Source organism: Schistocerca americana, chromosome 1, assembly GCF_021461395.2.
Source record: "Schistocerca americana isolate TAMUIC-IGC-003095 chromosome 1, iqSchAmer2.1, whole genome shotgun sequence".
In the NCBI taxonomy this organism is placed as follows: domain Eukaryota; kingdom Metazoa; phylum Arthropoda; class Insecta; order Orthoptera; family Acrididae; genus Schistocerca; species Schistocerca americana.
In genome coordinates, this window is record NC_060119.1 from 1,141,065,645 (window position 1) to 1,141,081,669 (window position 16,025).

Consider the following 16,025-nt stretch of genomic DNA (forward strand, 5'->3'; position numbering starts at 1 on the left):
GCTTGGTGACAATAACGTGGGGCAATGTCAATGCTAAAACAGCATTACTAGTCAGTATTATTGACCAGAGAAAAATCAATGCACGGAAAATTTAGTGCATGAAATATTCGCACATTATCACCTAACTTACAGGAGTAAGACTGAATGACCAGTCGACAACAACGTCATTTCGACGACGTACAACTTCGGATTGGAGATCGTCGGGGAAGGCAGCAGGCCTTGTTCTTTTTGAAAGGAACCACTGCATTTCCCTTAAGAAAATTAGGGAAACTACAGAAAATGTAAATCTGGAATAATACGCGAACTCGAGTCCTTTTTTGAAAAATTGCGTCACATCAGTTAGTACACCTGCGGTATTCCAGTTTCAAGTCCCAGTACAGCACAGAGTTTTAATATACTAGTAAGTTTCAGAGCAGTGTGTACACCGCAACAGACTGAGAGCTTCATTCTGGAAAGTTTCACATTTATTGTCTTCCTATGAAGACGAGTAGGAAGCTTGCCAAAACGTTGCTTCAAGGCTACGATTTTTACTCGGCTCGAAAAATGAGAGGATTTTATCAGTGAGCAAGACTACATTGTCATCTGACAGGAGGTGGGAAGTAGAGAGTACTATCTGTGGCTTCGAGAGGATTAGGCGAGTCACTCATCAGTTAATTACGGAAAAGGGCGGGGGAAGGGGGGGGGGGGGGTGGCACCAGAGTGTCGGTGCGTCTCAAAGCGTTGCGTTACTGTCGGAAAGATTAGCAGTTGAGCAGTCGCTGTCCGATAAAAGATAGCGTGATGTCATCTTCAGCAGAATAGACATTTCAATAAGCATGATTCGCCAGTTGTCCCACAAACAGTGCAGACTGTCAGCTCGATGCAAATTAAACTCGGCGTCTTTTCCATAATTTTGATACTCATAAAAATTTTCTCACAAGCTTAGTTAATAGTATTAAAAAAAGTTGTAGGAGAAGATGACGTAAAGTGCCCAGGATTAGTGGGATGCTGGGGGGAGGGCGGTAGTGGCCGTTGCACGTCTTTTTTTTCCTGAACAGTGCTGCTGCCTGCCGAGAAGTTGTAAAACTATATTCAACATACACCATCATTGGTGTCAGTGAGTTTGACAGAGGAAGCTTGTTTCGCTAATTTTTAGCAAAAAGTTTCCTTATTTTCAGTTGTTCAGCGTAAGATAAATAATTTGTAGTATTCTTGTTACCTCACTTAGGCGAACAGTTGCATTTTGTTGCAATATGAACGTTTAAACAAAGTCTTTTGGCCTAGAAATGTAATTATTTTTTGTTTCTTTCGGTTTGCTGGTTTCATCTGCAAACCACTAATGCTGACACGGAGTCCAATCTGGAAAGGTGACCACACTATAGTCAGTAAAAATTGCCATGATGTTTACCCCCAACTATAGTTTTTGCTTTCATATATCACGCATAATATTAGCGATTGACTTCTGAAGCCATTTATATACGAAGCTGTCATCCGTCATCCCACCACTTTGTGGCGATTTTAAATTAATTAATTAATATTATGTAGAACCATATGTCTTGTTATATTTGGTCAAATAATAATAATGTCGTATGACTAGGGCCTCCCGTCGGGTCGACCGTTCGCCGGGTGCAAGTCTTTTAATTTGACGCCACTTCGGCGACTTGCGCGTCGATGGGGATGAAATGATGATGATTAGGACAACACAACACCAAGTCTCTGAGCGGAGAAAATCTCCGACCCAGCCGGGAATCGAACCCGGGTCCTTAGGATTGACATTCTGTCGCGCTGACCACTTTTTTTTTGTTGTTGATCTCATTTTGTTCTAGATTGTTCGTTGAATTTGTTCGTGGCGGACGTCCGATGACGCCTGTTCAGGTTGATCGTTGATTGGTTCACTCAGTTTTTTTGTTACAGAGGGTAGCTAAACCTTCTGACCGAACACGCTGATCACTCAGCTACCGGAGGCGGACATTTGATCTAATACAAAAGTATGATGAAAACTGTCTGCTGCAGCAGCTTGTTGTTGTTTTAGATACTAGGGCATCAATGTCTAGAAAATACGTCCAGATATCAGAACAACCAACATGGAACCTTATTGCGATGGCACGGCCACTTTTTACCCCCTTAGGTAGGAAAAGGTCGTCACTATGTAAGCCTTAACAAAAATTGATATAGTTCCAGTAGTTTTTCCTTTTTCCACTTGTGATATCTTATAATATGTAGATTAAAAATATGTCAACAGCGAACTTCTATGGCGGCAGCAGTGGAAATATATTGACTCATGGATCACCTCTAATGGAGGTGAACTTGTCCTGTTACTACAGTTTAAAAACGTAAAAAGCATAATTCATATATACAGACATTTTCGTACTTACAGGTCTAGTCTGATAAGAGTGAGAGGGGCACTCGGAACCATTCTAGCATTTACCTGAAATAATTTAGGGAAATCAGAAGACTAACGTCCAATATCCTCACCATCCATTTGTTGTAGATTCTTAGAATATATTCTGAGCTCAAATTACATTCCGCAAGCCGAAGATCAAGGCGTCAAGTAGATACAGTATTTCTTGATTTCCGAAAAACACTTGCCCAGCGCTTATTATCAAGAGTTCCATCGTATGCCGTATCAAGTGAAATTTCTCATTGGATTGAGGATTCTTTTGGTAGGGAGGACGCAGCATATTATCTTGGGTGGAGAATCTTCGACAGATGTAGGAATAACTTAAGTTCTGCCCCAGGGCAGCATTTAGGGGCCCTTGCTGTTCATGGAGTGTATTAATAACTTTGCAGACAATTTTTTCTTTTTATTATTGAGTTGAGCCTGTATGGACTCCGTGGTAACAACCAATTTCATTATAGTGTCTACGCCTTGTTCTTGTTCCAGCTTTGACTTCCTGCCAGTATCTTCTGAGCCCACCAAGAAGTACGTGTTTATGGTCTTATGCTCTTCGGACAAAGGTCTCTCCGTCTTTTGGACGTTGATGCCATTTTAAAACCTTGGTAGTTGTTCACCAATCTTCTAAATTTGTTCCTGTCAGGAATTTCTCTCTCTAAGATGCCAATCTGCCTAAGATCTTTTTCACATTCTTCGAACAATCTCGGCCTTGTTTTCTTAGACTGGATGAAAGTCCATCTCTTTTTGTTAGTCGCTCACCGCCCATCCACATGAGATGACCGTAAAATAACAACCGTCTCTTCTTAATGGATACTGTGATAGGTTCTGTCTGGCTGTACAAGTCCTCATTTGTTCTCATTCGCCATTGTCCATCAACCCATCTATTACCTAGGATTTTCCTTAATATCCTACGCTCTCGCTTTTCCAGCCACTCGGCTTGACCTAGTCTATTCATGGTCAAAGTTTCGGACGCATATAAGCCCTCGGGTTTTGCAACTGTATTTTAACGTCAGAACTTGGCCCCTATACTCATAGACTTTTGTTGTAGGTATTCTTTGTCAGTTGGTATGCCTGGTCTAACTTCCTCATCCTGACATTAATTGCTTCTTCTTCTAATCCATTCTCCTGGATGACTTCACCGATACACTTGAAATTCTTAACTCGTCCGACAAATATTCGTCATATATTTTGTCTTTTGAATAGAGATCTGGAGCCCAACTTTTTCAGAAATTTCTGACAGCCTATTGATCTTGTTGACTGGTGACTCTATGTTGTTAGCAAAAATGGCTAGGCGAAGCAGTCAATGTACACCCCTTTGTTCTTAGGACCAAGTCTGAACCGCTCTTCATTTGTTTCTTCTTGGGCTAACAACTTTCTACACTCTCGAACGACCTTTTCCAAGACGCAGTTGAAAAGAAGTGGGGATAGTCCATCTCCTTGTCTTACGCCCGTTCTGCAGATAATATTAATATTAACCTCAGACTTTCGCAGATGATGCGGTTGTGTATAACGAACCAATGGAATCTGTATGTAATGGAACGATGAAATAGGCTTAGCTATAGGTAAAGCAGGTAGCAGACATAGGTTTATTGGTGGAATACTAGGGAAATGGCTTACGAAAACTCGGGCCAACCTAGAATTTTGCTTAAATGTATGAAATCTGTTGGCAGGGGATACGGAACGTATACAGAAAAGGGCAGCACGAGTGGTCGGTTTTCAATTGTATCATTTTTTCCAATGACAGTTTAACCTGACTGTTAATACCGCTGAAAATGATTGGTTTCTGAAATAACCGATTTCGGTGTTTTATTTCTATTATTTCCTATGATAAACGTAGAATTGGAACAAAGATAGAAAAATTTTGACTCTCCCAGTTTCAAGATACATAGACTCCAAATATTAAATTAAATAGGCAAATAAAAGAAATGTTACTCCGTCCAGCGTTCGCTGGTTTTCCCGATAGGTCTCCTTTACAGGTGAACCACACCTTCCCAAAATTCTCCCAAAAGCTGAAGTCGAGCCTTCCCTATTACCAACCTGACGTGCTCGTCCCATTTCATATCGCTTTGCAACGTTACGCCCAAATATTTAAACAACGTGAGTGTGTCAAGCAGGACACTACTATCGCTGTATTCAAGCACTATGCGTTTGTTTTTCCTACTCATCAGTATTAAATTACATTTTTCTACATTTATCGCACCTACTAGAATATTTGTCTAATTGTAACTCATCCTGTATCCTCCTACAGTCACTCAACGACGACACTTTCCAGTACGCCACAACATCGTCACCAAATAGCCTTAGATTGCTGCTCGCCCTGTCTGTTAGATCATTTACACACATACAGCAGATGGTTTACACATTTGACATTACAGCAGATAGTTTACGCATTTGCCATTATGGCCGTTTTAGCTGAATTTGGTCACGAATTGAACCTGAAACAACAAATGGACTTTTTAGTTTCACTACAAGCAATCTACAAATGAAATAAAATACACATAGTTTTAATGAACTAAATAAGATGTAGGGCCTACTTATTATTTTGACGCAATGAACTGTCCCTCGCTTGCACAAGCATAAAAACAGTTATGTACTTTATTTCGGAAATTAGAGTTAACCAAGCATTTTAAAAGTTACAGTAGTTGTTTTGAACTTATTTACAATTTTATTGCCGACATGAATAATTTCTGCACACTACTATGTTCCTGTGTAAGCAGAAAAGCAAATATAGAGTTTGAGAAACTGTCCAAGAAAGGCTTATTAATTAAGGAAAGGCCAAAGTTGCTCTAGGAAATTGCATCCCAGAATTACATCAACTCTATGTTCGTCGCTAGAAGTTTCTGTATAATAAAACTGTTTTCACTCAGTATCACAGTATTTTGAAAACTGAATTTGTAAATATACTGCACTTCTGTTACCAAGAAGCTCTCTCCGGGAAAATATGTATATACAAGTATTAGACAAAATGAGAGTGAAAAAATGCCAAATTGCTTTCAGTGTACTGTATTGCATTGTGTTATATGTTATAAACATATCCCACTTAGCAAGAAAATACATAAAATTCCCATGTAAAGAATTTTTCTCTGTTGTAAAATAGTACAAACATCATAAAAATTACCCTAGTAAATAATCTTCGGTGTAACAATGTTTGAATTAAGGGAAATTTGTCCAACGTTTTGGGTATAATACATGTACCTCAAAGATTTTAGAACAAATATCAATAATAAATATATAATCCTCGGAGGTAGTGACTGCCTTGAGCTATTCTCGAGATTTGTGGTGCAGTAGGGGCCTACCTCTGCAGGGGGAGCTCCGCATTTCATCGGATCTAAATTTTTTGGAATGAGGAATTCTTCCATTAGCTGACCTGTGAATATAAAATTTCCAGCCATCTGAGCCACCAACCCATTGCTACAGTATACGTATCATAGACACAATAATCCTGTAATGAACATTCCAAGTGTTGGATGGTCAGACAGGAAGATATCTCGTTGAATAAGAACTGATTTTTGTTGCTGTTTTATTGCTCTATCAGTCCGAGATTTGTTATTCTACTTCATATCTTATCTTAAGTGTTTCGTGTGGGCTTTACAGATGTATATCTCAGTTATAAGAGACGAGAGCAAGTTTACAAGTACCACTGTTTGTAATCAGCTACAGTGTTGCTGATCTCAAGATCACTAAACATGGCTGAAAACCGCGTGACGCCGAAGTACACCCAGGTAGACTGAGACATTTTCGTATGTATTTCTATTCTGAACCCAAATTACGGTACAGTTTCATCCCTTCCCATTTCATCCATCGGTATTACGCATAAAGGAAAATGGTCCATATCCCTTTGAATGAGTGCGAATTTCTGTAATTTTAGTGACATGGTCATTATGATGTTCACTCGCTCGTCCTGAAAAGTTGGTTCTCGCAATTTTATGTGTATGGCTCTCTGAGATGCAAATCGACTATTTTTTAAAAGAAATTTCCACCATCTGACTGTACATTAATGTTCATTTATTTCACACAATCATGATTTCGGGTTTATACCCATTCTCAAGTGCAGCTGAAATGTTGCAATATATCTGACCTGTCTACATGACACGTCGTCATAGAAAAAACGTATTTATGGACTTGTAAACCAGTGGTCCTATTACAGGATATTGTATTGTGTTTGTATCTCTTTACTCATCCAGTAAATTGTGATTAAGTACATAGTTTGTACAAACAATAAAGAATAACTCAGGTTTGATATAGTACATACAAGTTTATACATACTATGATTTAGAAAACAACAGTCGATACATACTGAACACTGGTAACTTAATTATAAGAATAATAAGGTGATTGAAAGAATAGTATAGAGAAGAATAACGATGTAATCAATTGCACTATATTTTCTTGGCGCCCCAAATCTCAGAAGCAGAATAGAAGCAGTGGTCAAGCAAGTACTCTTTTAGTTTCACTTTAAATTTAGGTAAATTTTGTATCTGTCTTCAGAAAGGATGGCAGGCTGTTATATAACATAATGCCACAATGATACACTCATCTCCTACAAATCTTCTGCCTAGTATCATGAGAATGGAAATCACAATTATGTCTGAAGATTATTTTCTTCTTTTAATATGCTTACTTTGATGATGATTAGTACTTTGTAGATATATAAACAATGGAGGGGCAGTATAATAAGACTTTTAAATATTGGTCTACATGAGTCTGTGTATTTAGTGTGATTTATTAGTCTCATAATATTTTTTGTAGCCTAAGTGTATCTCTGCTAAATATGGAGTTCCCCCAAATGATAATTCCATACATCAGTGCTGAATGGGTATTGCTGTAGTACATTGTGAACACTGATGCACAACTTGTATTTTGTGAGAGGATTCTTAGAACTGTAATTGTATTTAACTTTTTATTTACATTTCAGGTGTATCTCACATGTCAGGTTATCTTGGATATATATACCTAAAATTTTTGTAACATTCACAGATCAGACAGTTTATCCATCAATGTTAAAAATTGATGTTGCTGGGTGGAGTTTCTGTGAAATGTGGAAATTGACTGACACAGTTTTTCAGAATTTATTATTAGCTTATTTGTTCTGAACCATTGTGTTATGTCTTGTATTATGTCTGCAGTTGTTTTTTGGAGGCTGTCTTCATCACATGACTTAAGTAGGGTATTTGTGTCATCAGGAAAAAGTACTGTTGTCTCTTTAGTTAATAGTTCAGATAGATCATTAACATAAAAAATAAAAAGATTGGGGGCCAAGACTAATCCATGAGGCTCTCCATAACTGATTTTTTGTGGATTACTATAAACATTAGAAATTTTGTGTATTTTTATATCTTAATATTTTGTTTGAGTGATCTATTGGCAATCACACAAGTAAGAGCGGATCCACCTGTTCGGTATGCCTTGTATTCCAAAATTTCTTAGTTTATGCAACAGGATGTCATGATCAATTACACTGAAAGCTTTACTAAGGTCAAAGAATATGCCAGAAACGTGTTGCTTATATACTGCAGTTAGAATTTCATCTAGGAAGGCAAAAATAGCTGACTATGTTGAACTGCCACTTCTGAATCCATGTTGTGAATCATTGGTTATCATTTCTGTACTTAGGAAGGGTACCAGTCTCCCATGAAACAATTATTTAAAAATTTTACCAAAGCCTGATAATACTGATACAGGCCTATAGTCTGCTACCTCACATTTGTCTCTTTTCTCGTACTTTTGTCAGTTTCAGATTTTGCAGTAATATACCACTCATGAAGGATGAGTTGAAAATATCTTTTAACGGTTCTATGATAAATATGGCACTTGCTTTGGTGATAATATCTGGTATTTCATCAACACCTGCTGATGTACATTGAGTAATCTTTTTATAATCACAAATAATTCCTCTGATATTATAGGAGACATTAATAGACTTCTTGTATAAATATCTGAATCTGAATGTAGTGGGTTGCTGCCTGTTTGTGAGCTGTAATGTTTAGTAATCAAGTGTTGTGTTATATTTGAAAAGTAGTTGGTAAATTTATTAGCGACTTCTGTGGGGTCAGTTGCTGTTGTTGTCGTGGTCTTCAGTCCTGAGACTGGTTTGACGCAGCTCTCCATGATACTCTATCCTGTGCAACCTTCTTCATCTCCCAGTACTTACAGCAACCTATATCCTTCTGAATCTGCTTAGTGTGTTCATCTTTTGGTCTCCCTCTATGATTTTTACCCTCCACACTGCCCTCCAATGCTAAATTTGTGATCCCCTGATGCCTCAGAACATGTCCCACCAACAGGTCCCTCCTCCTTGTCAAATTGTGCCACAAACTCCTCTCCAATTCTATTCAGTACCTCCTCATTAGTTATGTGATCTACCCATCTAATCTTCAGCATTCTTCTGTAGCACCACATTTCGAAAGCTTCTATTCTCTTCTTGTCCAAACTATTTATCTTCCATGTTTCACTTCCATACATGGCTACACTCCATACAAATTCTTTCAGAAACGACTTCCTGACACTTAAATCCATACTCAATGTTAACAAATTATTCTTCTTCAGAAACGCTTTCCTTGCCATTGCCAGGAGGAGGATATTAGTGTTTAACGTCCCGTCGACAACGAGGTCATTAGAGACGGAGCGCAAGCTCGGGTGAGGGAAGGATGGGGAAGGAAATCGGCCGTGCCCTTTCAAAGGAACCATCCCGGCATTTGCCTGAAGCGATTTAGGGAAATCACGGAAAACCTAAAGCAGGATGGCCGGAGACGGGATTGAACCGTTGTCCTCCCGAATGCGAGTCCAGTGTGCTAACCACTGCGCCACCTCGCTCGGTTGCCATTGCCAGTCTACATTTTATATCCTCTCTATTTCTACCATCATCAGTTATTTTGCTCCCCAAATAGCAAAACTCCTTTACTACTTTAAGTGTCTCATTTCCTAATCTAATTCCCTCAGCATCACCCGATTTAATTCAACTACATTCCAGTATCCTCGTTTCGCTTTTGTTGATGTTCGTCTTATATCCTCCATTCAAGACACTGTCCATTTCATTCAACTGCTCTTCTAAGTCCTTTGCTGTCTCCGACAGAATTACAATTTCATTGGCGAACCTCAAAGTTTCTATTTCTCCTCCATGGACTTTAATGCCTACTCCGAATATTTCTATTGTTTTCTTTACTGCTTGCCTCAATATACAGACTGAATAACATCGGGGAGAGGCAACAACCCAGTCTCACTACCTTCCCAACCACTGCTCCTCTTTCGTGCCCCTCGACTCTTATAACTGCCATCTGGTTTCTGTACAAACTGTAAATAGCCTTTTGCTCCCCGTATTTTACCCCTGCCACCTTTAGATTTTGAAAGAGAGTATTCCAATCAACATTGTCAAAAGCTTTCTCTAAGTCTACAAATGCTAGAAATATAGTTTTGCCTTTCCTTAATCTTTCTTCTAAGATAAGTCGTAAGGTCAGTATTGCCTCATGTGTTCCAACATTTCTACGGAATCCAAACTGACCTTCCCCGAGGTCGGCTTCTACCAGTTTTTCCATTCGTCTGTAAAGAATTCACGTTAGTATTTTGCAGCTGTGACTTATTAAACTGATAGTTCGGTACTTTTCACATCTGTCAACACCTGCTTTCTTTGGGATTTGAATTATTATATTCTTCTTTAAGTCTGAGAGAAATTCGCCTATCTCATACATCTTGCTCACCAGATGGTAGAGTTTTGTCAGGACTGGGTCTCCAAGTCAGCAGTCAGCAGTTCTAATGGAATGTTGTCTACTCCTGGGGCCTTGTTTCGACTCAGGTCTTTCAGTGCTCTGTCAAACTCTTCACGCAGTGTCGTATCTCCCATTTCATCCTCATGTACATCCTCTCCTATTTCCATGATATTGTCCTCAAGTACATCGCCCTTGTATAGACCCTCTATATACTCCTTCCACCTTTCTGCCCTCCCTTCTTTGCTTAGAACTGGGTTTCCATCTGAGCTCTTGATATTCATGCAAGTGGTTCTCTTTTCTCCAAAGGTCTCTTTAATTTTCCTGTAGGCTGTATCTATCTTACCCCTAGTGAGATAAGCCTCTACATCCTTACATTTGTCCTCTAGCCATCCCTGCTTAGCCATTTTGCACTTCCTGTCCATCTCATTTTTGAGACGTTCGTATTCCTTTTTGCCTGCTTCATTTACTGCATTTTTATATTTTCTCCTTTCATCAATTAAATTCAATATTTCTTCTGTTACCCAAGGCTTTCTACTAGCCCTCGTCTTTTGACCTACTTGATCCTCTGCTGCCTTCACTACTACATCCCTCAAAGCTACCCATTCTTCTTCTACTGTATTTCTTTCCCCCATTCCTGTCAATTGTTCCCTTATGCTCTCCCTGAAACTCTGTATAACCTCTGGTTTAGTCAGTTTATCCAGGTCCCATCTCCTTAAATTCCTACCTTTTTGCAGTTTCTTCAGTTTTAGTCTACAGTTCATAACCAACAGATTGTGGTCAGAGTCTACATCTGCCCCTGGAAACGTCTTACAATTGAAAACCTTGTTCCTAAATCTCTGTCTTACCATTATATAATCTATCTGAAACCCGTCAGTATCCCTAGGCTTCTTCCATGAATACAGCCTTCTTTTATGATTCTTGAACCAAGTGTTAGTATGATTAAGTTGTGCTCTGTGCAAAATTCTACCAGGCAGCTTCCTCTTTCATTTCTTAGCCCCAGTCTATATTCACCTACTATGTTTCCTTCTCTCCCTTTTCCTACTCGCGAATTCCAGTCACCTGTGACTATTAAATTTTCGTCTCCCTTCACTACCTGAATAATTTCAGTTATTCTGTTGTTATTTTCATGAAGTCATGTTGTTGTGGGCTAATGATGTAGTACCTGTTACTTTTTTGATTTTTTTAGTGATATTCCTAGTTACTTTAGTCTTCTTTCTGAAATTTTCTATATGTTTGTCATTTTCCATCTTTTTTGCTTTTCATGCAACTTGTCTAAGAATTCGCTTATATTGTTTAAAATGGTCAATAGAAACAGGATTTGTGGTTTGCTTTGAGTATTCATACAATTTTCTTTTATTCTGTCATGATATTTTTTTCCTGCAATGATCCATTTATTTGGACTGTTCATGCAATTTATTACGGATGTCTGTTTAGGAAATACTATTTCAAAAAAGTGTTTGTATGTGGCCATAAATGTATCAAATTTGTTAACTGTGTTTGAGCTGTAAGCATCATTCCAGTTTACTCTTCTCAAGAGAGAACGAAACTAATCTTGAATTTCATCATTGACTTCCTGACATAAGCTCTAATTTTTGGGGGAGTTTATGTCTCCTGGAATAGCTATTGTTAATATTTAGACATGTTGACGACTAAAACCAGTGTTTGCTGTTTGTGTGTTGCAGGTATATTTCTAAATGCTTACAAAAACCTGATCAGTAGTTGTTGCAGAAGTACTAGTTATATGATTTGGGTTAGTTACAGTTGGTTTTAAGTTAAAGTACTTAAGTAGATCCTTGATTACATCTTTAATTTATTGGGTTTGTAGAATTCAACACAGAAGTTTCCACGTATGAAACTATTTTTCTTCAGGGTGTTGAAATTCTCTAATTACGCTTCCATATTACTATAAAAAAAATTTGTGTCACTATCAGGTGACCTGTATACGCAGATGATTACTGTTTTGATTTAACAGTTCTACTATTGACAGTTCTATGTCTCTTTCTCTGGATAAGCTATCAAATTTTGTCATATTACTGAATTCTTTATTTTCTCAGATCTATATGCAGCTACGACCATGCCTGAATATTTTTCTACAAAATATGCCTGCTAATTTGAACTGAGATAGATGTGTCAGTTCTAATATTTCTGTATTCAACCAGTGCTCAACAAAACATAAAACAGAAATACAGTCTGGTGAAACAATTTAGAGTTTGAACTAGGGATTTTACTGCACCTAGCTTGACCATTACTTCTCTTTTTTGATCTAGCATTGTTAGCTGTAAAAAATCCTCCTCATTTTGCGAGATGGCAGCTGGATCCATGGAACCTGGGTCCTGCCTTTCTTGTGATGTAGTTTTTCTAATTATAATTCATTTGTCAAGAAGCATTTGTTTCATTTTTGTCACTTGTATCTCATTGGCTTTCAAACTGTATTTATTTTGTTGAAACTCTGATGTCTTCAAGCAGACTTGTTGTTTCAAAGACGAATGCACCCGTGTTACACAACTGCTACTTTTAATTACTGAAGAAAGCCTATTGCATCCTTGCTGCTTCCCCTGTCTGGTCAAGTAAAAACTGTGATGCTTTTGAATTTATCACGTGAGTCTTTCCATTTCAAGGTTCACAGGTATTCTGCTTTTGTTGCACGATTTCGAACAGTTCACTGTTTGCACTAAATAATGATTAACCTAGAAAATTTTGATATGAATATGTATCGAAAATACATAATATGACTGACATTGTTCACAGTTGATAACCGTTAATATACAGTGTTGCGTATGTATACTCTGTTCATCATACGAATAAATCTTATATAAGCAAACACAAACGCGATGGTTGGTGAGACGACGTAGCACACGTACACTGGTGGCTCTTGGAAGTAGGTCCTACTTATGTATTAGATATCTTGTTACTTAATTACGTTAAATGAAACTTTAAGGTTATTCTAGAGTATTAACAGCCACCAACGGTTGACTTAATTACGCTTTAGCCATGTTGTTTTTATTGCAAAAATCGTGTGCAGTCACTGTCTCTATACTGTTGTGCACTGATCGTCGCACTGTTAATACGCAGTATGAAAGTGGCTGAGGCTGCTTCCTGCTCCATAGTGAAACACGTGTGTGGAACACGGCTAAAAATGCCGAGAAATTGTCGTTTTTAACGTTTTTCAGAAATTTACAGAAAAAATCGACTTTGAAGTTCTTCTTGGGATTGTATTTGATACAGTTGAGACACACAAGCGTAGTGGGTATTTAGCGGAATCGGTAGTATATTAATAATCGGGTGAAGTTCATGGATTGCTGTTTCAAGCCTCGGCTAGGTCAATGTTTTTTCGTGCTATTTGTAATACCACCATCTCGTAGTTGTAAAATTCATCATAATTTTTATGAATAATGCACGTCTTCTTATTTCTAATTACAAATTGGATGTGAAATTTCTGTTTCATTTCAAATATAAATTCTTAGTTATTGAGCTTTTATGAAACATTGTTAATAAAGGTTGCTTAAGGGGAGTTGGAACGCACTATCCACACATTGTTAAATTTAGTGACTTGGCTCCCCTGTACTTCAGGAACCACTGTAGCCATTAATATGAAACTTTTACAGGACATTAAACTGTGTGTTCTGAGTCTACTGAAATACAATAATTGCACTTCAGCCATTGCTTTCGCAAATACAAATTTTTCATTACACAGTTAAAATTTTGTGTACCTTTTAGTACATTATCCTAATTAATTTTAATTATATATAACATTGTGTTCTTCTTTATGCAGACACTTCTTTGGTAATTCAGGATTTGCCAGGTCTCTGTAAATAGGTTTAATGATATCCATGACTGCTGCTAGGATGGAATCTTTGTGGTTGAATGAACTGTTTGAGTACTGGGCTTGCAATAATTGCACCATGAATCAAGTCCAGGAGGGCAAAGGTGGAGTACTGGCTTTTCATTAGTTGACGTTCTGTGGAAGAAGGTAACCCATGCTGCCTGCTTCATTTTCAACAAATTCTCAGTATTAATTCTAACGGCCATCCCAGAATACTGCTGTAGTTCATCAATCATTTTGTCCATCTTATGGTTTTATCGTCACTTCGACAAACAACGCATATTTATACTATGAAACTATACAATACTGTTGTTGACAGTGCTACCAATACAAACACATAATTTAAGCTTTATAACACCGCAATCTATAGCCTTCTGTATAAAAAATTACCGATTTTATTAGATCTTGACGTAATGCACATAAAAATTTTAACATTTTCAACCGGTGTAGATTATATTTAAGAAATAAATTAAAATACTTCCCAAGTGAGTTGATTCGGTAAATTGCAAATTTTATTATGAGATAAAAATCCGAAATGTGAAAAAAATTTCCGTTCGAAGTCCCCAAAAAATAAAAAAAAACATAACAGTTAATTTTTAGGACAAAAATGAAAAACCAAATATTCTATATTTGGACTATGTCCATTGTTTATTCTACAAATGTAGGCCACACGAACCAATGTGGTAAGTGTGGTAGAAACACGAAAAACTATCTTTTTCACAGCATCTTGCACATCATACAAGCTGGCCAGTGTGGCCGAGCGGTTCTAGGCGCTTCAATATGGAACTGCGCGACCAGTACGGACGCATGTTCGGATCCTGCCTTGGGTATGGATGTGTGTGATGTCCTTAGGTTAGTTAGGTTCTAAGTTCTAGGGGACTGACGACCTCAGATGTTAAGTCCCATAATGCTCAAGCCATTTTTGAACGCCACACAAATGCTGCATTTTTACATTTTCCACTGTACCATTATAATATGAACCCAACAAAAGTATCTGGGCCAAGGAAAGGGATTTGTTGCGAGAAATAACAAGAGTGTTAAACTGCTAAAACTAAAGCCTAGTTTACACGACGACACTAGGTTCCAGGCAACTGCGCTACCGGCCACTGCGCATGCGCGCCGCGCGTTTGCGCAACTCGTTGTTGAAACTAAACACTTTCGGCGTGTTCCAACTTTGGCGACACTAGTTGCATTAGTTTTGAGGTTATGTGTGTTAGTAGAGTGTAGACAAACTGAAATATGAAGTGGGGAACAGAGAATAATGTTCGCTTTTTGGATATCTATGCTTTGCATAGGTGTTTGTGGGATTTCAGTGATGCTGATTACAAAAATAAGCAACATATTGCTGCCGCTGAGACCATCATCTGCGATTGTAATACAAATGTTTCGACAATATCTGAGCTGCAAAGCAAAATTTATTGAGTTAGGTGCACATATACAACTGAATTAATAAAAATACAAGCAAGTGTAATTCTAGGCAACGGCCTTGCTGCAGTGGATACACCGGTTCCCATGAGATCACCGAAGTTAAGCGCTGTCGGGTGTGGCTGGCACTTGGATGGGTGACCATTCAAGCCTCCATGCACTGTTGCCATTTTTCTGGGTGCACTTAACCTCGTGATGCCAATTGAGGAGCTACTCGACCAAATAGTAGCGGCTCCAGTCAAAGAAAACCATCATAACGACCAGGAGAGCGGTATGCTGACCACTTGCCCCTCCTATCCCCATCCTCAACTGAGGATGACACGGCGGTCGGATGGTCCCGATGGGCCACTTGTGGCCTGAAGACGGAGTGCAAATGTAATTCTAGCTGTGGCAATGCTATCGTCTACGAGACTAAAATCCCATCGTTGGAGTTGGCCAACTCTTTGTTAAGGAATATTGTTGACAGGGGGAAGGTTATACAGATTCAAGAAGCAGCCTTCTTTATTCAATATTCATCTTTTTAAAACGTCGCTGCAGTGTTCCCCATTCACATATGTTAGAATTTTGAAATATTGCCACTGTAAAGATCTCTCTTCAAGAGAGTAGTTTGCAAACCATTCTCTTCTTAATGCGGCCTCCTTCGAGTAATTATTGTTGCTAATGTTGATAATTATTGCTGTTAATGTTGATAATTAATGGT

General features: G+C 38.2%; 1 pseudogene; it reads left to right on the forward strand.

Annotated features, from left to right (window-relative positions):
• The first annotated feature begins 15,376 nt into the window (after window positions 1-15,376).
• On the forward strand, window positions 15,377-15,494 carry LOC124555760 (annotated as a pseudogene).
• The last annotated feature ends 531 nt before the right edge of the window (window positions 15,495-16,025 follow it).